We start from the raw sequence: 22,321 nt of genomic DNA on the forward strand, positions 1-22,321 counted from the left end.
TCACAGAGTCATGCTTGGCACAGCCCCAGTACCACCCACAATATCTATTCATTCATTTGTTCATTCCTTCATCGACCAACACATGTATATAAAGCACCTACAGTGTACCAAGTGAAGAGATAGGTCCCAAGATACGATGGGCAAGGTCCCTGCCCTGGAATTGACCTTGTAGTGTAGAAAGGCAATAAAATTCAAGTAAACAAATGAAACATTTCAGATAGTGCTAAGAAGAAGATAAAACAGGGTAACAGGAGAGAGAACAACCATGTGTATATGTGAGGGTGAGAGAGAGAGCAAGAAAAAGCACAGGAGAGACTGACACCCATCATTAGATGGTGTGGTCATGGAAGGTCTCCCTAGGGAGTGATATTTCCATTGCATTTGCTAGGCCCCTTTCTGCCCTATGTCCTTGTACTTGTCCCTGAACAGCCAGGGTAGTAGGGAAGGTGCCAGGTCACACATTCCTAGAACCCTGAACCTTTGGTAATCATTGTTTCACTCCCTTCCCACTTTGTATATGGGGAAATGGGGGTCCGGAAGTAGGAGGGGTTTACCCAGGGAGACTGGCTAGGGCTGGAACCACACAGGGGCAGGGCCTCATGGGGCAGCTGATGTTGTGCCCACCCCACACTCCTGAATCAAGTTCTCTAAGGAAGGAAACTTGGAGGTCTCTTCCTCTCTCTGGCCTTCTCTGGGCTAGGAAGAGCAATTAGTAAATTCATGCGCTGTGAATCACTCTCCTGTTGACACTTATATTCTCAAAGCTAATTGGTCCAATGTTTGCCCAATGATAGGACCTGAACACCACTGTGATGGTGGTGGGGGTAACTTGGGATGTAGGAAAAGGAGAGAAAGGAGAGAGCAGGGGTATGCTCAGTAGGGTTTTTCATTTTCACCTAGACCAACTTTTATTTGTCTAAGTGAATGGAGGGGAATGACAGCTGGGGTGCAGCCTGAAGAGTCTCACTGGCTTTCAAATGTAACATATGAGCCTTTCCCCCCTGTACAAATTTCCCATCTTCATTCTGACTCCGACTGATTTTAAAAGGGAACTTACTGTAAGACAGTTGAGTCATAGTGACATAAGTAAGTCACTCTTTCTGTCTGGGCTTCTGCTTCCTAGTCTGTAAAATGGGAATGAAATAGGAATCAGGCTCGTCCATTCACCCCCTCTGTGACTGGAGGTGGTGGGAAGGGAGAAGGGGTCCTGGGTAGAGTCTTGGTCCCTGTATTGGCTCATCCTCAGCTCTGGGAATCCAGACAAGAGCATTCTGGGATCGGCGCACATCACCTAGTGCTTAGAACCACACGAAGCACTTTCCACACAGTTTCACATTCAACTTTCAGAGTATAATCTTTTGACACAGGACTGATCTCTTGCTAGTTTGTGCAGGGCCCACCGTTGGGAGGAGGCGCTTCACATCCAGGTCTGGCTGAATCCCAGGCCCATGCCTTCCCCAGTGCTCCGCCTCTGAGGGTGACGAATTGTTCAGTTACACACAGATGATCCTCCCCTATGTAGAATCGCCTTTCCTCTTTTCCTCTGGTTTTCCTGTACCCGGCCTCAGCCCTCATGGCCCGAGTAATTTCCTGGACCATGTCATTACCAATAATTGTGCCCCTAACCAGCATTATTTCAATATCAAGAATCCCGCCTTCTAATACCACCTTCTCTCCTTCCTGTCCCCTCCTGCTGGAACCCTGACTCCATTGGTTCCTTGCCCCACCAGGAATCCACTGATGCTCCCACCATTTCCCCCCCGCCCCCCCATTCCTGGCCACCCTCATGTCCTGACTTCCGCTTAGACTCCATGGACAATCATTATAATTACTTGCTTGTCTACACCCTCTTGCTCCTCTTGTTAAATTGCACTCATCTGGCAAAACCACACCTGGCTTAATCCAGCTCTGTGCTTGCACCCACACAGTTGACTGAAGCTGGAGAAAGACACACAGCCTGCCTCCTGGTCTCACCTGAACATCACACCCATGAGCCTCCAGGGGGCCCTTAGCCGCCTGGCAGTCCTACCATCTGACCCAGTCCTTTCACTCTCCCATGGTCCTATAGATATTTTCATACCTTCTCTCTCCCCAACCCTGGACAGTTCCTCCCCCATCCCTCTCTCAGCTGCTGACCTTGCCTCCTACCTCACTGAGAAAATAGAAGCAATCAAAAGAGAATTGCCGCAGACTCAACACATCCTCTACACAATCAGTGAGTCTGTGCTTCATTTTTAGCCTCCCCCTGCTGCCTTGATGAATCCTGCCTGCACTGCTCTGCGGCTAGCCCTCCGCTTACACACCAGATGCCCTCCTCTCACCTGCTGAAGGACTTCACTCCGGCGATTTCCCCCTTTCCATTGGGTCATTCCAATCAGCGTTAAAACATAATTTCTTGCATCTAAAAAAAATCCCTAAGAAACCCAAACACAACAAAATCAAATAACTTCTCTTGACCTCACATCTCCCTTTCTTCCTATCCCATCTCTCTATATAGCAAGACTCTGAAAGTGTCTATATTCACTGCCTTCAGTTATGCTATTATCTCTTGAACACATTTCAGCCAGGCCTTGTGCCCACCACCCCACCAAAAATGCTTTTGTCAAGGTCATCTGCGACCTTCACATTGCTAAACCCAATCACCACAGGTTTTTGGTAAGAGCTTTATTGAGATATAATTCACGTAACATACACTTTATCCATATAAAGTGTACAATTCAATGGTTTTTAATATGCTCACAGAGTTGTTCAACCAGCACCATAATTAATTTTAGAACATTTTTATCACCCCAGAAAAAAACGCTGTACCCTTTGGCAGTCACTCCCCATTTGTCCTCAATCCCCTCAGCTCACAGCCCTAGGTAATCACTAATCTACTTTCTGTCTCTGTATAGATTGGCCTATTCTAGACATTTCATATAAATGGAATGATAAAATATGTGGTCTTTTGTGATGGGTTTCTTTTACTTAGCATAATGTTTGCAAGGTCCATCTATATTGTAGCATTAATATTTCATTTTTGTTTTATTGCCAAATAATATTCCATGGATATTCCACATTTTACTTATCCATTCATCAGCTGATGGACATTTGGGTTGTTTCCACTTCCTGGTTATTATGAATGCTGCTATGAATATTCATGTACAAGTGGTTTTTCTTCATGTTTTTATAGAGCAGTTTTAAATTCACAGCAAAATTGAGAGGAAGGTATGGATTTCCTACGTACTCTCTGCTCCCAAACATGCATAGTCTCCCCCATCAGCCTAATCCCATCAGAGCGGTACTTCTGCTACATTGATGAATTTACACCGACATATCATAATCAGCCACAGTCCATATTTAGAGTTCATTCTTGGTGTTGTACATGTACAAGTTTTTGTGTGGCTACATGTTTTCATTTCTCTTGGATATATACCTAGGAGTGGAATTGCTGGTCATAAGGTAACTTTATGTTTAACCATATAAGGAACTGCCAGACTGCTCCAAAGCAGCTGCCCCATGTTATATTCTTCCAGCAGTGCATGGGAGTTACAGTTTCTTCACATCCTCGACAGCATTTGTTTTCTGTCTTTTTGGTTATCACTACCTTAGGGGGTATGACGTGGGGTCTCATTGTGGTTTTGAGTTGGATTTCTTTGATGGCTAATGATGCTGAACATCTCTCCATGGGCTTATTGCCCTCTGTTATCTTTAGAGAAATGTCTATTCAAATCCTTTGCCCACTTTTAAATTGCATTGTTTTAAAATTATTGTTGGGTTCTAAGAGTTCTTCATGTGTTCTAGATGTAAGTCCCTTATCAGATACATGATGTTCAAAATTTCTCCCATTCTAATGGTCAATCCTTAACCCTCATATTTTACTAGATCTATAAACTGCCTGTGACACAGCTGATCATTTCCTCCTCTTTGAAATGCTTTCTTCACTTGGCTTCTAAGACATCTTACTGTCCAAATTTCTCTCCTGTTTCACTGACGGCTGTTTTGTAGTTTTCTCCTCACCCCCTCAACCTCTAAACAGTGAAATGCCCAGGATCCCCTCCCTGGTCTTCTCTTTTCTGTCTACACCCACTCCCATGCTGCTCTCATCCAGTTTCAAGCTTTAAATGCCATCTGTGTGCCGGCAAATTCCAAATTTATGTATTCCAGCCCAGAGCTTTCTCCTGAACTCCACGCTCATTTATTTAACTTTACTCAACATCTCTACTTGGATAGAGTTTATAGTCTCAAACTTTACATGTTCAGAGCTGAATTCTTGAACTGAATTGCTCCTCCCATAGCACGAGGCAGCTTCCAGTTCTTGGGCTGAAAAGCTAAAGTCATTTTTTTACTCCTTTTTCTCTCACATCCTACATTCAGTTCTTCAGCAAGTCCTGCTGGCATACCTTCAGAATACAGGCAAATTCGACTGTGTCTCACCTCCCACCCCAGCCTCCTACCTTCTCCATGACCACTGCCCCCTTTTCCTGGATTGCTAGACCCTCCGTACTGGCCTCCCTGTCTCCTGCTGTTTGTTTTCAACCCAGCAGCCAGAGCGATCCTTTTAAGACACAAGTTAGGTCAGGTCACTTTAATGCCGCCATATCACTTGGAGTAAAAGCCAAAAGTCCTGCCGATCTCCACGAGGCTGAGGCTGTCCGGATGCCCCGCCCCATCTCCTCCCCTCTTCCCTCACCCCTCTGTTGCAGACGCACTGGCTTCCTCGCCTTTACAATTACTCTTTCATCGTCAGGACACATTCTTCGCCTTGACAGCCACCTGGCTTCTCTCCAGTTCCTTCAGGTCTTTTTCTCAGTGAGTACTCCCTAAATATCCAGTTAGAATGGCAACCTCCCTCCCCACCCAGCTGCCTCATCTCTGCTTTGTTTCTATAGCACCCAACACCATCTACACATCATGATGTGTGCTCATCTATTTATTCATGTACTGCCTGTTTCCCTGTTGGAACAGAAACTCCAAGAAGGCAGGGCTTTTTTATGTTTTGTTTTCAGTGTATGCCAGCTCCTGGAACTGTGTTGACAATTATTCTGTGTTCAGTAGATATTCATCGGATGAGCAAAGGGATGCTTGAGGAGGGAGAAAGGGGCTCTTCAAGAACCAGATGTGGCAGGGGTGGTGCAGTGTGGCCACAGACAGAGCTCTGAAGTGGGACTTTGACCTGAGTCCCCCCACAAGGTCATGAAAATTGGTTCCTGTGTTCCAGCCAAGGAAGCCCGGTGTAGTGGGAGCCAAAAGCTCAAGTTCCTATTCCATCTTGGCCTCTTATTGGCTGTGTGCCCTGCGTGCAAACACTCCCCTTTGCTGAGCCTTGGTTTTCTCATCTGCCGCTGGGCCATTATCACCTGCCTCTCTGGGCTGGTGTGAAAGACCCAGTGTGTGAATGGATCCCAGTTGTAGCCAGCACTCAATGCAAGCTTGCTCTCCCCAGAAAGTGCTAATTTGCTAATTTGGAGCAAGGTTCAGACAGGTGTTTTTCAGAGAGCAAAGGAGGAAGAGGAAACCAAGGCGCCAGGAGCAAAGCAGGAGGGCAGGGGTCTGGATCCTGAAGGATTGGGAGACGCAGAAGGTAGAGCTGTGAGCAGGGCACTCTTGGACCACACTTCTGTCAGGACAAGGCAGCTCACAAACCCCCTCCCTGTCTCCAAGCTCACTGGGGCCTGTCCAACCCCGTGGGGAGGCAGGTAGAGAAGACTGATGATTAAGAGGCAGGCAGAGAGGATTCTGATTAATTATGCCCATTTCATGGGTGAGGAAACTGAGGCTCAGGGAGGTGGCAGTATGCATCTCTGTCTCATCTCCCCTGCTTGAGTGGAAGCTCCTCAAGTTCAAGGGCCGCTCTTTCCCTTTTCTGTCTCCCCAGGGCTGATGTTGCCGACTGAGGACAGGAATGGTGCTCATCAGTGGGTTTCCAGCCCCAGTGACTCCATTCCCCTTTTTATAACAGATATTTTGCAATACCTCTTTCCTGTAGTGGAATGCAATTCATAGATAACACATCCTACTTATATACTCTTAATTTTGAAAAAAAAAAGAAGAAAAGGCAAGATAATGCCCTAAGTGAAATATAAAGAAGAAATAAAAGGAATATTAATCTATATCTTTTTTTCATGATTTAACTTTTTATTGAGTGATAATTGACACGTAACATTACATAAGTCTCAGATGTACATGATTCAATATTTGTATATATTATGAATATTTATGTATATTGTAAAATTACCCTAGTAAGTCTAGTTTAAACATCTGTTATCCATAGTTACAATTTTTTTCTTGTGAAGAACTTACAATCTACTCTTAGCAACTTTGAAATATATAATACAGTATTACTAACTATAGTAGCCATGCTGTTTACACTGTATCTCCCTGACTTATTTATTTTGTAACTGGAAATTTGTAGGTGCTTTTTTTTTAAAACTGTAAATACGGAGGCCAAAACTCTCCTAGAACAGGATTTCTCGAGCTGGAATGCGCATAGGAGTCACCTGGGAACCTTGTTAATATGCAGATTCTGAGTCAGCAGGTCTGGGGAAGGACCTGAGAATCTGCATGTCTCCACAGCAGCCAGGTGTTTGCCAGCTGCTGCTTGGCAGACCTAAGAAGGATACGTCCAGTTCCCTGGGCCCACGCACCTGCCTTCGCGGCCCAGCCACCGCCCAGAGCTGCCCCCTCCGCAGGCTGGGCAAAGGGCAGCCCTGTCTGGGCCCGCCCTGACTGCTGCCCAGGAAAGTGCCCGCCCTGCCACCCAGCCCCATTCCTGGCACTCACATGGCTGCCAAGACAGCAGTTTCCACGGGAGGAGCCCGCCCTGGGGCATGGGCCTGGGGTCAGGGAGGGAGGATCAGGAAATTGACGGCTGAACGGGGGCAGCCTCCACGTCCCCCCTCCTGCCAGCCTCACCCTCTTCCCTGCCACATCTAGGGTCAGTAAATCCCAGTGCCCTGATCAGTTGCCCTGCCCACCCTCCCATCCTCTTTTCTCCCATTCCTCCTTCATTCCCTTTGCCCTCAGTTTGGGCTCTGCCCCTGCAGTAGGGAGCCCAGATGAATGCAGCTGCTTCCTGCCCTGAAGAAACTCTCAGTCTAGGGCCTAGCAGATAGGCAAACAGACATCTTGCATCTTTAAGCTGATTTTCTGTCAAAGGAGGGGTGTGGCAGAGAACTCACTTCCAGCCTTTGGGTGCCAGTCAAGGAAGGCTTCCTGAAGGAGGCAGGAGCCTAGCATGATGGCTGTGGAGGGATGCCCCTTCACAGTCCCTTTCTTGCAGAGTCCCAGGCCTGGTCAGGGCTAGCTGATTTGGGGTACCAGCAAGGGCATTGTTGTTTGAGGATTCCAGGGGACCCTGTTTCCGAGGCTTGTTGGAAGGAGAGGCCTGGGTGTGAGGCCCAGCTTTACCACTAACATGCTGCCGTGTGCCTCCTGGGGCAAGCCCTTTTCCTGTCTGGGCCACCATAAAGGAATGGGATCTGAAGATTCCCAGCGTGGGTCTGGCTCTGAAGCCCACAGTCCCATGGTGGCCAGTGGGGAATATTTGGCCAACCCTGAAGCAGGCAGGCCAGGCAGCAGGTTTGTGTAGGGCTGGAGCTGGTGCTGGGCAGCTCAGTGGTAGTGGGTCCTGGGGAAACACTGAGGAGGGGTCCTACCTGAGAGCCTGGACTGTCCACTTCCTGAGCTCTGCTGGAAGGCAAAGCATTAACCCAGAACAATAGCAGGAACAAAGGCCTGCCCTACAGCTCACACAGAGCTTTTCCTTCCACGGTCTCGTTTGAGCCTCACAAAGTTGGCGTTATTGCCATTTGACAGATGAGGAAATTGAGGCCCAGCAAAGCCAAGTCACTAGCACAAGCTACAAGAGCTAAGATGACATCTCGGGACTTGAGTCCAGTATCCCATACATATTGTAGGACAGCTTCTTGGGTCTCCTGGATCTGAATTATCCAAGAAATACTACCCTTCCTACCTTTGAGCCTGAGGCCCTAAGTTTCCATTAGGATCGTTAACTTCAGATACTAGAGCAGAAATGCTACATCTCTCACTGCACAGATGGGGAAACTGAGGCCCAGAGAGGGGAAGGGTCTTGCCCAAGTCCATAAGCCAGATAAGGTCCTGGCCTTCCTCACTAGGCTCTCAAATCAAGTTCCTGGGGATTTCATAGCCCCCTTTCCTCCCAGAGACTTGGAGACAGTGGAAAGGAGGGTGTAGGGCAAGAATCCTTCAAATCAAAGAGGGAGCCGGGCAGGGGTGTGGAGGGGTTAGGCCTTAGAGAATACGCTTTGCACTTTACAAATTTCAGGAGGAGGCAGTAGTGGGTTTTAATTTGGTTTTCTTTTTCACTGTCTGCTTCCCAAGCAGGCCCTCAAGCCCCAGCTGCAGAGGTGGGCGGTGCTGAGCCTGCCCCCACCCAGGCCTGCTCCCCTTTGGGCTCATGGGTCAGGCTTTCTTGATTTCAGGGCTGATCCAGGGCTTGTGTCAGGTGCAGATGGAGGTGAGAATATGTTTTTTGTGGCCTGATCAGAGCCCAACCCAGAAGCAGGGTGGGGCTCTGTCTGGGTCTGGGTGGAGATCTTTGTCACAGGGCTCAGGCCTAGTTTTTGACCGAGGTCGGAGCTCCTCCAGGGAACAGGGAACAGGGAACAGAGAGAAACAGCCTTTGGTTCTTCTAGGACAGACATAGCTCAGGATTCTGAATTTAGGAGGGTGAGGCAGGCAGCCTGGCCAGGGACCCACAGGCCTTAATGTTCCTGGATGGAGGAGAGGCTCCAGTGAAGGTGATGACCCTGAGCTAATGCCCATCGGGTGTGTCTTGAGGGGAGGTGACCTTCTATCTCCACCCACATCTCCTCTCCAGATGGCCAGCCCATCAGGACTCTATGGACATGGCTGGCTGTCTCCTTCCACTGGCCCTGCTCCAGTCTCTGGAGTTTATAGAAGCCAGGAGTTTACCATTACTTTCACAACAGCTACTACCTCTGGGCAAGCAGGAGGCTGGAGCCCTAATTCTGGGATGCTGGAGGCTGCACACCTGAATGCTAGTGCAGAAGCACCTTGTGTTACTGCAAACTTGCTGGCTGGCCAAAATAGCTAGAAAGGGGCAAGAAATAATAAAAATTAAGTAACAATAGCAATAAAAACCAACACTTACATAGTGCTTATTATGTGCCAGGCACTGTTCTATTATTATCCCTGTTTTATAATGAGAAAACATAGAAAGAACTGTGTAGCACTTTGGCCTTCCAAATCTTGCTCATCTGAACCTAATTGGTGGAGCCCGTTCCACATGCAAACACAGCAAGGGAGGGAATGTGGTTGTTAGGATTCTAACCTCCCCGTCTAGCAGGGTGGGATGGAGGCCTAGAGAGCCCAGCCACAGGGTCCACCCACAAATTACCACTCTCCCTGTCACCTCTCCGATGTTGTCATCTGCCATCATCATAGCCATCACCAAGTCAATTACCAGCCCCATCACCTCCGCCACCATCAAGATCCAAAAGAGCTGTCATCTTTTCTGTCATTTGACCACAATCACCATTGATGTCACTACCCCCACTGCTATGATGACGCCCATTACCCCCATCCCTGGCGGCAGGGTGGTGTCCAGTGGCCAGTGAGGTCACTTCCTTCCCTTGGCATTCCCTGAGGTAATTGCCTGATGAGATGGTTGCAGCTTGGAGCTATTAGTTACAATATCCACTGAGGAAATCCTCCCAGGCTCTGACGATTCCAAGGATGCTTTATTTACTGCAGGGGTCTGTGGCTGGGAATGGGGTTGTGAAGGTCCAAGACAGGCCTCTGGGAGGCCATTTCATCCATTCCCCTGCCTTCATGGTGGAGAAAAGCAACATAGTACAAAGTGCTGGTGGGGTCGGCCTGGGCCAGTTTAGGCAAGCGACTTCACCTTTCTGCGTCTCAGTTTCTTCATTGTAAGATGAACTATAAAAGCTATTTTATAAAGGAATGTGGGGATTAGAGTGTAAATAAAGCTGGCCCAGTGCCCAGTGCCCAGGATTTTCTCAAATGGTGGTCACTGATATGTTTTCTTTTCTCAAACACTTATATAGTGCTCACTTTGTTCTGAGCACTTTACAAATTTCAGTTCATTAACTTCAACTTTGTAAGAGCCTTAGGAGATAGGTACAATTATTGCTCCCATTTACTGATGGGAAACTGAGGCACAGGAAGGTTAAGTAGCTTACCCAAGGCTACACAGCTAGTTAGTGACGGAGCTGGGATTTTTAACACAGGGAGTGTAGCTCAAGTCTAAGCCCCCCTGACCTTGATGCTCTTTGGCAGCAAGTGGTCCCCAGCAACCCCATTCTAAAAAGCTCCACTCCCTGCCTCATCCAGGTTGGAGAAGACTCTGCTCTTTTTGTCCAGCAGTTGGAAAGGGACCTCCAGACACTGCATGTTGTCCCTCATCTTGGGACAGAAATGCCCCCATTCACCTTGTTTGGGCCACCCATCCCTCACAGTCAGAAAGTCCTTCCTGTTGTCTGACTTGAGTGGGGGCGAAGGCAGCAGTTCCCAGGGAGAAGCCTCCTCTGATGCCTTGTTAGTGGGACCCCAGGAGTGGTGGAGGAGGAGAAGTCTTGATCCTGGGCTCTGAGAGAGTGGAACTGGTGGGGGGTGGGGGATTCTGGGCACCGGGACCCTGGGGCAGGCCTCCCGTTAGCTGCTCTCCACAGGGAGATGCCCACACCTCCCTCCACGACTGTGCCAGGGATCTCTGTGCTCATGCGGCTCCAGGCCTCTCACCAAGCCCCACTCCCAAGCCCCTGCATGTCTCACCCAGGCCCTGCCATGTTCTCTGGGGTCCCCTTTCTTGGTCCCCATCCGCCTTGCTGTCTCGGTGTCTGACATCACTGCTCACTCCCTGGATTCTGAGACTCCATTCTGTCCAGGCTTCCGTCTCTCTCTGCAGTCCTGGTCTCTTCTCCCCCTTACCCTGTCAGGGTAGGCTCCTCGGGGAGCTGGCACCACACCCCAGGGCCTGGGCATCTCAGTCTCACCATGGCCTGGCCTGTCCCAAACTCATCACATTTTCCCTCCCCAGTTTGGACCCTAGCTTAGCCAGGGGCCATGCCAGAAAGAAAGCTGGGGGTCTCCCTCGACCTGCCCCTCTCTCCTCCCTCCGCACTCTATCCTGGCTGTCTAACAGTGAGTGCCTACTGCATACCTGAGTAGCACCCAGAATTGGGGCTAAGGTGGGTTCCTGACAAAAATAAACACCCTGAAATTCCCACAAATATGGGGATAGGAAAGAGCTTTTTCCTACAGTCAAGCTGGGGTGGGGAGGGCCCCCATGGCGGGTCATGTGAAGGGGCTGCCCATGGATGCTGGGGTGTACCACCCAGACCCACCCTCAGGACCGAGGCACCCATTCCCCAGCAGCTGCTCGGTACAAGAGTGTATATCCTCCCTGGGGGCAGCCTGTATTCAGTGACAGTCACCAGGGAGGCTCAGAGGCCCAGCCTCCTCACCTCAGCTTGGGCCAACCCTGAAGGGCCGTAGCTCCTGAGCTGCCCACGAGATAGGTGGAGGTCTCTGTTGCAACCGTGCCTCAGGACAATGTCCCCCACCTTCCTCAGGTCCTTCCAGGAGCCTGAGAACAGCCCCCCATAAGCCTCCTGCACGAAAATCTCATCTCGGTGTCTCCTTCAAGGAAACGGAGCCCAGACGTGACTGCCCCCGAGGCAGCCATCCAGCTGTGGTGAAGGTTCCAGCCTGGAGCCCCCAGAGGATCCCCAGGGGTCAGACTTACTGCCTCCTGTTCTCCACCTCTGTGGCCACCGCGGGAGGCCTAGCAGTGCCTGTGACTGAATCACCGAATCACCGAATCACCGAAGCAGTTTCCCAAGTGCCTTCTCTCCTCCCCTCCTGCCTCTCCCCCACAGCAAAGCAATCCGTGAAATCCAGAGCTGACCCAGCCACTCCCTAGCCTGAAGCTTTCCCAGGCTTCCCCTTGTCTTTAGGGTAAACTGAACTCCAGACCCCGGCTGCCTCCCACCAGCTCCCTCACTCTCCGCTCAGCTCCCCTCGAGCCCAGCCTCCCAGGGCTCACATGGGTTCCCCACCCTAGGGCTCTGCTCACACCGTGTTCAGTCCCCTCCTTCGCATCCTCCAGGTCTCAGCTCAAGTATCCCTCTCTCAGGGGCAAAGCCCTGCCCCCTCCCTGGGGACAACCCGTGACTGGTCAGTGGGCAGGTTCAAAGGCCCCTTGCCCCAGTTTGGGTTAACTCTGAATGGCCGTCCCAGCTCCTCTGAGAAAACATTTCGCCACCTGCCACCACTCAGGTGAGGTCTGCCGTTCCTCATATGTGGGCTTCCTGTGTTTTTCATTCAAAGCCCTCATCCCACTTTGTAATCATCTTGTTTCTTTTGTTCAGCACATCCCATGTACCAGGCGTGCTCTCGGCACTGACAGTGAACATGAGACACAGCCCCTGCTCTGGACAGGGAGGCACAGGATACGAGTACATAAAGAATAATACAGTCCAGGGTGGGGATCTGTGCTCTGGAAGAAAGTGAAGCAGGACAAAGGACAGAAGGAAGGAAGATGGTATTTTGAGACAGAAACACCTGAACAGAGGCCTGTGTGAAATGAAAGGAAGCCATAGGAACATCTGGGAAAGATCATTCCAGGCAGAGGGAACAGCACATGCAAGGGGCCCTGAGGTCCCTGAACTTGAGAAACAAGGAAGCCAGTATGCCTAGAACAGAAAGAGCTTGGGCCAGAGCGACATGAGGTGAGGCAGAAGAGGTCACAGTACCCCAGGTCACATGGGGCCTTGGAAGTCACCAGAAAGAGTTCGGATTTTATCTGAGTGGGAAGCTGGTGGGGGTTCAGAGGGAGAGAGTCCAGGAGGTTCACCCTGCAGGGGTGGGGAACTGTCTGTGGAGAGGAGGCTGGAAGCCTCAGTCACAGTCCTGACCGAAGCTGGCATGCGGTAGGGGCAATGTCAGGGCAAGAAGCGGCTGGACTCCGGATGGAGAGAGTAGAGCCAATAGGACATGCCTACGGGTTGGCCAAGACATAAGGAGGATCGATGCCAAGAGGAAAACACCTGTGAATTAAACCTCTGTATTTTATGTGATTACTTCATTACTTTCTGTTTTCCTTCCTGTCCAGGAGAGAAAGGCCCTTGTCTGGTCTGTTTTCACTCACTGCACTTAGCCTGGTGCCTGGCACACTGTATGTAGCTACCGTGAATGTTTGTTGAATGACTGAATGAAAGAGATGTGGCTCTTGTAGGCCTTGAACTCTGGTCTTCCAGCCTTGTGCCCAGTGACTTTTCTCTCTTGCCAGGTTTTTGGTGAGGATCAAAGGAGATAGGGGTTGTGCAAAGGCTTTGCAAGTGGCAAAACAGAGCTCATGGGCTGGTGGCTCTGGGGTCATTACCAAACAGTAGCTCAGCAGACTCACCTCACAGCCAGTGTAGCCTCCAGCCTGCTCTGCCTGCAAGGTGGGCATACTGCCAAATCCTCTGGGGAGCCACCCACCCCCAACTCACAGCCTAGCCCCCTTAGCTTGGAACAGCTATGCCCAAAGGGTAGGCACAGACTGGGAGGGAAGGGTACCCTTCAGACCCCAGGGTTCTGAGCCAGTCCCCCACCCCTCAGGAGATGCAAAACAGAAGTGAAGGGGAAGTAGGACTTCAGGCCAGCCCACTCCCTTCCGTGGCAGCTTCTGGAGGCCTCAATCCTGGGGGAAACCTTGGGGGAGCTCTCTTTCCCCGGGCCAGCTGAATGTGCTGGTCTCCTGGTTTCTTCACCCCACCTCATCTATGCCCTTGGACAAGTGCCTGCCCTGTCCTGAGACTCTGCATCTCCGTCCGAGGCAATGGGCTGAGTTATCCGTGGCTGCTGTTCTGCAGGTTTATTGAGATTAAGTTGGGGCATCTTGTGATTCTCTCTCCTGGCCCCCTGTACTTTTTTCTCCTAGTCCTTTGCCCAATTTCTAACTATATATTTATTTGCATGATTAACTGCTCCACGTCAGCTCTCTGGGTGCAGAGACACTGCCTGCCTCATCCACGAGGAGATACCCAGGATCCAGCACTGTGCTGGTTTACAGAGGAGACAGTAAGCACTTTGTATACTACAAAGCAGGAATGACGGGGCAGTGTGGGCTGTGATATTTGTAAAATAGCTGCCGTCTACACAGACAGAGGAAAACAGCAGGAGTCTTGCCAGCCGTTGGCTGTGGCTGGGTGGGATAGAATCTGAATGGCTTACTCCCAACCCACCTCTAAACCCCAAGACTTGGTAAGATTGAAAATAACAACCACAGCCGTGCTGTTTCGCCCATGCGACCTCATTTAATCTGCACAACAAAATCACAAGGTGAGTACTATCATTATTCCCATTATAAAGATTTGGAAACCAAGGCCCAGGGAGTTTAAAGAATTTACCCAGAGTAAATAAATGGTGGGGCTGAGATTCAAGCCCAGGTCTTCCTGAGGTCAAAGGGTTAGAAAGGACATTCTCCTGCTCCTCTCCTCACCTTTAAATCTTCCCATCCCATCTTGCCTCCTCCATTTTCCCTACTCCTTTCTCAGCTGCTTTGAGCAGGTACCTCTCAGAGCCTCAGTTGATTCATCTGTAAAATGGACACACTGATCCCTGCCCATTTTGCAGTGAAGGTCCATCAGGACAAGGATGCTCTCTATAAAATGGCAAGGGCTGGGTGAGTCAGCAGAAGACACCGCAGGGACCTGCCCAAGACCACCTTGAGGTGGCAGGGGGACAGGTGCCCGCTTCCCAGCCTTAGGTTCTGGGTGAGTGAGTGTGAGTGTGTGTATGTGAGGGTGGGGATGAGTTTGAGTGCAGACCTGCCTCCAGGGAATGCTTGGAGGTCAAGAGAAGTCCCCCCTGCTTCCAGTTTTTTAAGTAAAAAAGGCTGCATAATACATGGTATATTTTAAATGTTTACATTTAACAAATGAATGCTTTTAACACACACAAAATACAATGGAATATAATTGTGCTATTCAAAGATAATTACAGGATTTATAGAAAATATTAATTCATAGTGCACTGTGGGAGGTGTGGTTGGATAATGAGACACAAATTTAGAGTTGCCTAATGAGCGGCTCTGTGCTTCTCTCCCATTGTGTACCTCTGTCACTACATGCTATATCCTCATCTGGGCATCCCAGTCGCCTACAAAGGTCTTATTCCATCTGGCCTCTCTACCCCCAACTCAGCCCTCTCTCTGGCTTTTTCACTTTTCCTTGAACCTTGGCAGGCTCCTGGGCATTTGCCCCAGGGCATTTGCACTTGCTGTTCATCTGCCAGGGACCCTCCTCCCTCAGATATCCTCAAGACTTACTCCCACCACATATTCTGGGCTCTGTTTAAAGGTCCCTTCTCAGGAGGCTTTCCTGCACCGTCCAATTTAAAGCTGCAAACATCCCCACATTCCCTATTCCCCTTCCTGTCTTAATTTTTTTCTCTAGAACTTTTCAGCATCACACACACACACACACACACACACACACACACACACACACAGTGTTGGTTTATTGTCTGCTGCATCCCCAGGGCTTCTAACAGCTGGAACATAGTGGGTATTAAATAAACAAGAATGATTACTGGTTACATCAAAGGTCTCTATCTGATGCCCTCTGAGGCCCACCCCCGTTCCTCCACCTGGTGCCCATGCATTATAGGATGAATCTCTGCTCTCTCTGGGGGTTGAGTGCTTGGACCTCAAGGGATCTCCTGGTGCTGCCATCTCAGAGGTGCTGATTTAAACCAGCTGGGTACCCTCGTCTCCTCCAGCCCCAGTCTCAGGCCCTTCCCTGATGGCCTCTGGGACCCCACTACTGGCCCCTGGTGGCCATTTCCCAATGTGCATCTGGCTTGGTAGGGGAACCAATTAGAGAGCCTAAAGGTTCCTTACTGTACCAGGCCCCGTGTCTCCTTTCATCCTCATCTCACTCCATTTTGGAGGAGGAATCTGAGGCATAGTCAAGGGAGGAACTTGCTTTTAATGGCAACTTGATGAATTTCCTGCAGACCTCTCCTTCTCTCTGTCCTTCCTGGAGGCTCAGAATTTGCAGAGCACGTCATGCAGGTTTTCCTTTCTGGGCTCTTGCTTGTGCCGTGCTCTCTACCTGGAGCCCCTTCTCCCTTCCTTTCTTTACAGGTCCCATTCTGCTGTGTTGTCCTTTCCCAGGAAGCCTTCCCCGAGGCCTTTGGCCAGGTAGGATGCCTCTTTTGGTTCCCCCAAACTCCTGTGCTTCCCCCAAAAAGCAATGAAAAAGGTGGGGGGCCTGGGGCAGAGGGGGCAGGACTCACATCTCCCCTTCACCAATCCACCTTCCTCACTAGGCTGGCAGGGCCTGGAGAGCAGGGACTGTTTCATTTTGTTTTGTTTTGTTTTAATTTTTGAAATCTTGCATTCATTCACTGATTTCTTAGTTCATTTGCAAATGTTTGTTGAGCACCTATTTTGTGTTCTGAGATTAATTTTGAGCTCTGGAGACAGCAGAGAAGAAAACAGTCCAGGTCCCTGCTTTCAGACAGCCCACAGTCTCAGTGGGACATACATGTAACAAGTAAATCAAGCCACACACGTGGTGGTAAGGGCTTCCGAGGGATGAACAGGGACTGAGACAGAGGATTACAGGAGATGCCAGTGCCCAGTGGAGGGTCTGGCACAGAGTTGGCACCAAAACCATATCTGAATTAGAGCTGAAAGGCCCTAAGGCTCACCAGCAGTGAAGGTTCAGGACCAAGAGCCTTACTGTCCCTTTCCTGTTACAGAGAGAAGTGCTTCTGGTCCACTCCCCACCTGCTTGACCTTGGGAAACCTTCACCTCTCCGTGAAACCTCAGTTTCCTCATCTGTAAAATGGTACTATTACCTGCTTGTTGGGCTGTTCCAAGAATTAAATGTACTAAAATACTGAAAAGGGCTGAACACAGAGCCTGGAATGCAGTCATGCTCAGTAAATGGAAGGGAGAAGATAAAGAGGACGGAGGCTGGAAAGTTGGCGGAGCACTGGCTAGCTGCCTTTGCCCTCTGACCTCTGCGCTTAGCTCTGCCTGGATGAGCAGTTCCAGAAATGGACACGAGGTGGCGCTCAAACCCCAGTTATTTGGGAGTCAGCGATTCTTAGATGAAGCATTTGGGGAAGTTAGGGCCAGAGAAGCCGATGGGCTCTTACGGCTTGGGATGGGCTGGGGCTGAGGCTGGGACTTGCAGTTACTTAAAATCCAGCCTTTTCCAGCCTCTTTCTCCCTTCATTTTTTCTCTTGGGGTTTCCCTGTCCATGATCAGGTAGTTAGCCTCCCTTTCCTTTCAGCTTCCCAACATTGGAGCACAAGTCTGCTAAATAGGTCCTGCTTCTTGCATCTAATGACAAGCACCCTGGCCCCTCAAGTCATCACCCCTTTTTTTCCTCATTCGTGAACCAGGGAGTGGCGGCGGCGGCGGTGGTACTTAACTGCACACTTCCTCTGGGCCTTGCAGGGTGCGAACCAGAGGAAATGACCTTGTTCCTGTTCCTGTTCCTAGTCTCCTGGGGGTGGAGGGGTGGGAGATGGTAAACTGAAAGAAGGAAATAGAAAACATGCAGCAGTTACTTAAGACTTCCTTCCCATCTGTCTGTTCAGCACACAGGAAATATCCTCATTTCACAGATGCAGAAAGTGAGACTCAGAAGTGTTAGGCCACAAGCATGGATTGCTCTTCCCACATACCAGGCTCCTTCACCAGCAGTAAGGTGTGGTCAAAATTAAGTATATTCATAAATTCATTGCACAGCATCTCCTGAGTTCTGCAGATCCAGCAAGAATCAGACCTGGCCCCTGCCCTCTGGAGCTGGCTGTCTGGAGGGAAAAACTGGGAGGGAAACACACAAGGGCAGCTTGTCCTTGAAGTCTGTGCTAGGCACAGTGGGGACCCAGAGGATGCAGTGGCTGGTGCCACCTGAACAGATTGGGGTCAGAAAGGGAAGGAAAGTGTGAGAGAGTTTGTAGATTCCTTGGGGATGATGGATCTACTCAGGTATATTTTTCAAAAGGTAAAATCATGACCCTTATATAATGTTTAAAAACTGAGCACATGTCAAAGACCTTCTTTAGCTCACTAATTGCCAAGGAACCACCAAGATGTTAAAACTAGTTCAAGTGAGAATTTGACTTCAGGTATTTACCTCCACTGGACAAAATTCCTTCCCATAGTTGTGAACAGGAATCATGTGATTGTCTGTTTTCTATAAGTTACCTCTATCCCTGCAGAGTTATAAAACCCATCAAGTAATCACTTGCCCACAGCCCTAAATAAATAGATCATCATCAGAGGACACTTAGCTGATATCCAGTCCTCTTAGGAAAGGATACCCAGGAATTTCTTATGCCTTTTCCAAGGCTTTAATATGTTTTCTTGATGACCCTTGGAAATTTCAGGATAAACCAAGTAGCAGCAGTTCCTGAGGGAGCAGATCATCTGGAGAGAGGCTGGTCCCCATCCTTAATCATCCCCTTTTACATGCAGGTTAGTCTTCCAACCCCAGCAGGGGCTGGCCGGGATCAGCGCCTGCCAGCAGGTGGCGCTGAGGCACATTCTCAGAAGGACCGCAGGGAATTCTTGGGCTGGGAGCTGAAGGGCAGCGCCCAATTTTTCACCATTGCCGGCCTCCAGAAGTCAGGTTTCAGGATTTCAGAATTTGGCAGGGTTGTTTCAGAGTACCTCCATCTAGAGCTGTGAATTCAGTCATTCACCAATTCAGTCATTTTTTTTTTTCATTTGACAAACATATGGTCAGGCCCATAAATCACGTTCCTGAGGCTCTCCAGAGATCTATGTGTCAGAGTCAGTCCTTGTCTTTGCTGCCAGGACTCAGAGCCATCTGAAATTCTGAAATCTCAGGATCTCACCCCACCCCACCCCTGCCCTGCCTACCAGTGTTCCACTCCCCCTGGAAAATTCACCTCATCAGAAGTTTAATAAAAGTCTTTATTTCTATAATCTCCTTTTATGAGCTTATTATTCCCAATTTCCAGGTGAGAAAGCAGACTCTTCCTCTCCTGGGGCCGTCCTCGCTGTGTGAGAAGGCTGTACTTCCATCCCTTGAGGCCCGAGGTTAGCTGAGATGCCACCCTAGACCTCACTGGCCTTTCCCTGGCCTTTCTATAAAAATAACTCCCCAGCCCTTCCCAGGAGTCTTTGGAGTTCTCCAGAATGTAGTGGGAATAGCTACAAACTCAGGGCCACCCCAGCTCAGCAGACAAGGAGCCCCAGAGTGACCTTCCTTCCTTCCTTCCTCAGCTGAGACTCTTTCTGGGGCAGGTGCAGCGGGCCCAGCGATGGAGGTGGGCAGGTGGGGTCCTGCAGGCCATCTGGGTAGTGAGGTCTGCCCTGGGTCACAAGAGTTGCAGTGGGGGCTGTGGCTGGTGGTGGGGCACCAGAGGGCACATTTGTATCACTGGCAACTGGGCAGCGGTTCCCAGAAGGGTCCTGCCCTGGCTCCTTGGCCTTTCCTGCTGGGTCCGGGATTGTGGGAGAAAACCTTCCCCCCAACATGGGAAGTGGGGAGTGACTTAGGTGGGAGTTTCTGCCCCCACACCATGATTGTGACATCAGCAGAAGCCACCAGAGTGCTGTCAAGCTCCTCAGAAATTTCTGGAAGGAGGAATCTTTGAGAGGAAAGAGTGGGACTCCTTGGGAAGTGGATGCCGGGGGAATAGACCCTGGTCTCTGAGCACCTGGACCTGCAGGCATTGAGATGTGGTGGGAATGAAGTAGAGAGGGTGAGGCGAAAATCAATCGGGGAACTGGGAGGCAGAAAAGGGAAGAAGAATCATGAAACCCCCAGAAGCCTGCCTTTCCCTGAGGGAAACGGTGAGCCCAGACTGGCCAGGAGAGGGCCCCATGCTATTAGCACAGCCTGGGTCCCTTTCTTTCCCAGGAAGCCTGCAGCCTGACTCAGCATTCCAGGAGGACAACTTGGACCAACGGTCTGAACTTCTCTGTCCTGACAAATTGGAACATCCCTGAGTCGTTCCTCGGATGGGTCCCTGGGTATTTAATTTCGGTGCAGAACTAAAGGCAATATTTCATTTCTTCAGATAGGCCCTAAGAACCTACTGGAACTTCTGGTTTGGGGAAGGCTGTACAGCTGAGAACAGGGCCCCCTCAGTGATCTAGACCATATTTTCTCTTTCTTTCCTCTACCAGGAAAATCTAACCAAGTTGGCCTCCTTTGGCCTGGAAGATACTCTGGGATTCTTGGACTTACTTCAGGAGAAGAAAGGGTAGGCCTCTCACTGTCTCTAGGATGGGCACTCAGAAATCCTGATACTTTCAGTATCAGAAGAATTGTCAACTTGTCTGTCATGAGATGAAGCAGGACATATGCTAAAAGGACACGGAAGTTGGTGGCTGTTTCCAATGGCTTGTGCTCCTTCCCTCAATTGCCAAAGGAGATTCCCTTCTTCTCCTCAATGTCAGAGAATTTAGGGGGACTCTGCACAGCTGCCTTTGGTGCCCGAGATCCCACTGAGGCAGGTCTGGGCCACATGGGTGTATCCTGTCATCCCCTTTGTGACTGCTTTCCGGAGATGTCTCATGCTAGCACGTTCCCACCTCAGTTGTATTAGTTACTGCTACACAGACTACCCAAAACTTAGCAACTGAAAACAATAAATATTTATTCTCTCCCCCAGCTTCTGTCTGTCAGCAACCCAGGAGCAGCTTAGCTGCTGGTTCTGACTCAGGGTCTCTCAGGAAGTTGCAGTTGATGTCAGCTGAGACTGCAGTCACTTAAAGGCCTGAGCACCTGGGCCTGCAGGCATGGAGATGTGGTGGGAATGACTTGACCTGCTCCCACAGTGGCACACCCACCTGGTTGGCAAGATGGTGCTGAGGGTTGGCAGGTGGCCTCAGCTCCTCACCTCCTGGGGCTCTCCATTGGGCTGCCTGTGTGTCCTCACAAAACGGCAGCTGGTTTCCCCCAGAATAAGTGAGCCGGGAGAGCAAGGCTAAAGCCACCATTCTTTTATGACATAGCCTCGAAAATCACATGCCCTCTCTCCTGTCATGTCCTATTGGTCACCTAGGTGAGCCCTATTTCATGTCAGAGGGGACTGGACAAGGGCCTGGCCACCAGCATGCAGTGTTGCTGGGGCCACCTGAGGCTGGGTACCACACCAGCCTTCAGGGAAATCTTCAGAAATATGAATCTCATACACTGAGGTTTCCCTGCCTCCTCCATCCCACATGGGCTCTGTCTGCAGAGGGGTGGGGGTGATGCCTGGCGCAGGCCCCACCAGCCTCCCATCAGCTCGCTGCCTCCTGGGCCCTCCCCCTGCCTGACCTCCTGTTTCCTGCATTTGAGCAGCCAGTGCCAGCTGCAGCACACGGTGGCTTTCCCAGGCCACCCCAGGCTGCCAGACCCCTTCCACCAACAGCTTCAGCCTTCGGCATCTCATGGATTCCTCAGGTAACTGACTAGATGGGCCCACTTCATGGGGAATCATAGGGACAGGCTGGGATCACAGGGACGTCAGATTCACTAACTCTGATCCCGCCTCACTCTGCCAGCCTGTAGCAGCTGAGGTGCTTTTGGAGGCTAGGGACAGAAGCCAACTCACCCAGAAGTGGAATTTAGTGGAAGGATGCTGGAGTATGTCACAAGAAGGAGGGACACTAAAGAGCCAGGATCTAGGAAGAATAGTGACCAGTTAATCCTGTCGACCTTAACAACAGGGGTTTGTGGACTGTCACTGTGGAGCACAGCCAGGATGGACGCAGGACCAAAGACCCTTCCTCTGCTCCAATTTCCCGGCAGAGAGATTCTGATTGGTCCAGCTTGAGGCAGGTGCCCACCCCTGGTCCAATCAGCAATGGCCATGGAAGGGGTGGAAGCCCTCCTGGTGGTGTCTGATAGGGGCAGGTCCTAGAGTGGGTACTACTGCTGAGGGCTGAGACTCACTAAGAGGTATCTATTCAGGGCGGAGGTTTGTTCTGTGTATAACTAAAGTATCTGGAATATTAGGGAGCTCCAAGATCACAAGGAAACTCCTCTCCCTTTCTAGAATCTTCTGGGGACTCTGAGTGGGACTCACTGATTCAAGAAACTTTCCTCTTGATTATTCCTCCCCTCTGAATATTGTGCCTGGAACCTGGCTCCCATTTAAGGGCTTCAAATTCACTTCAAAATATAGTTCAAAGACCATCTACTTCAGAATCATCTAGGAAGCTTGTTAAGCATCCAGGTTCTAGGAGTTGAGCCTAGGGATCTGTAGTTACACCTGCTCCACAGGTGGTCCTAACACACAGCAAGGGCTGAGAAGCACACCATGTTAGCGTGCTTCAGACG

Source organism: Manis pentadactyla, chromosome 4 (assembly GCF_030020395.1).
Source record: "Manis pentadactyla isolate mManPen7 chromosome 4, mManPen7.hap1, whole genome shotgun sequence".
Taxonomy (NCBI): Eukaryota; Metazoa; Chordata; class Mammalia; order Pholidota; family Manidae; genus Manis; species Manis pentadactyla.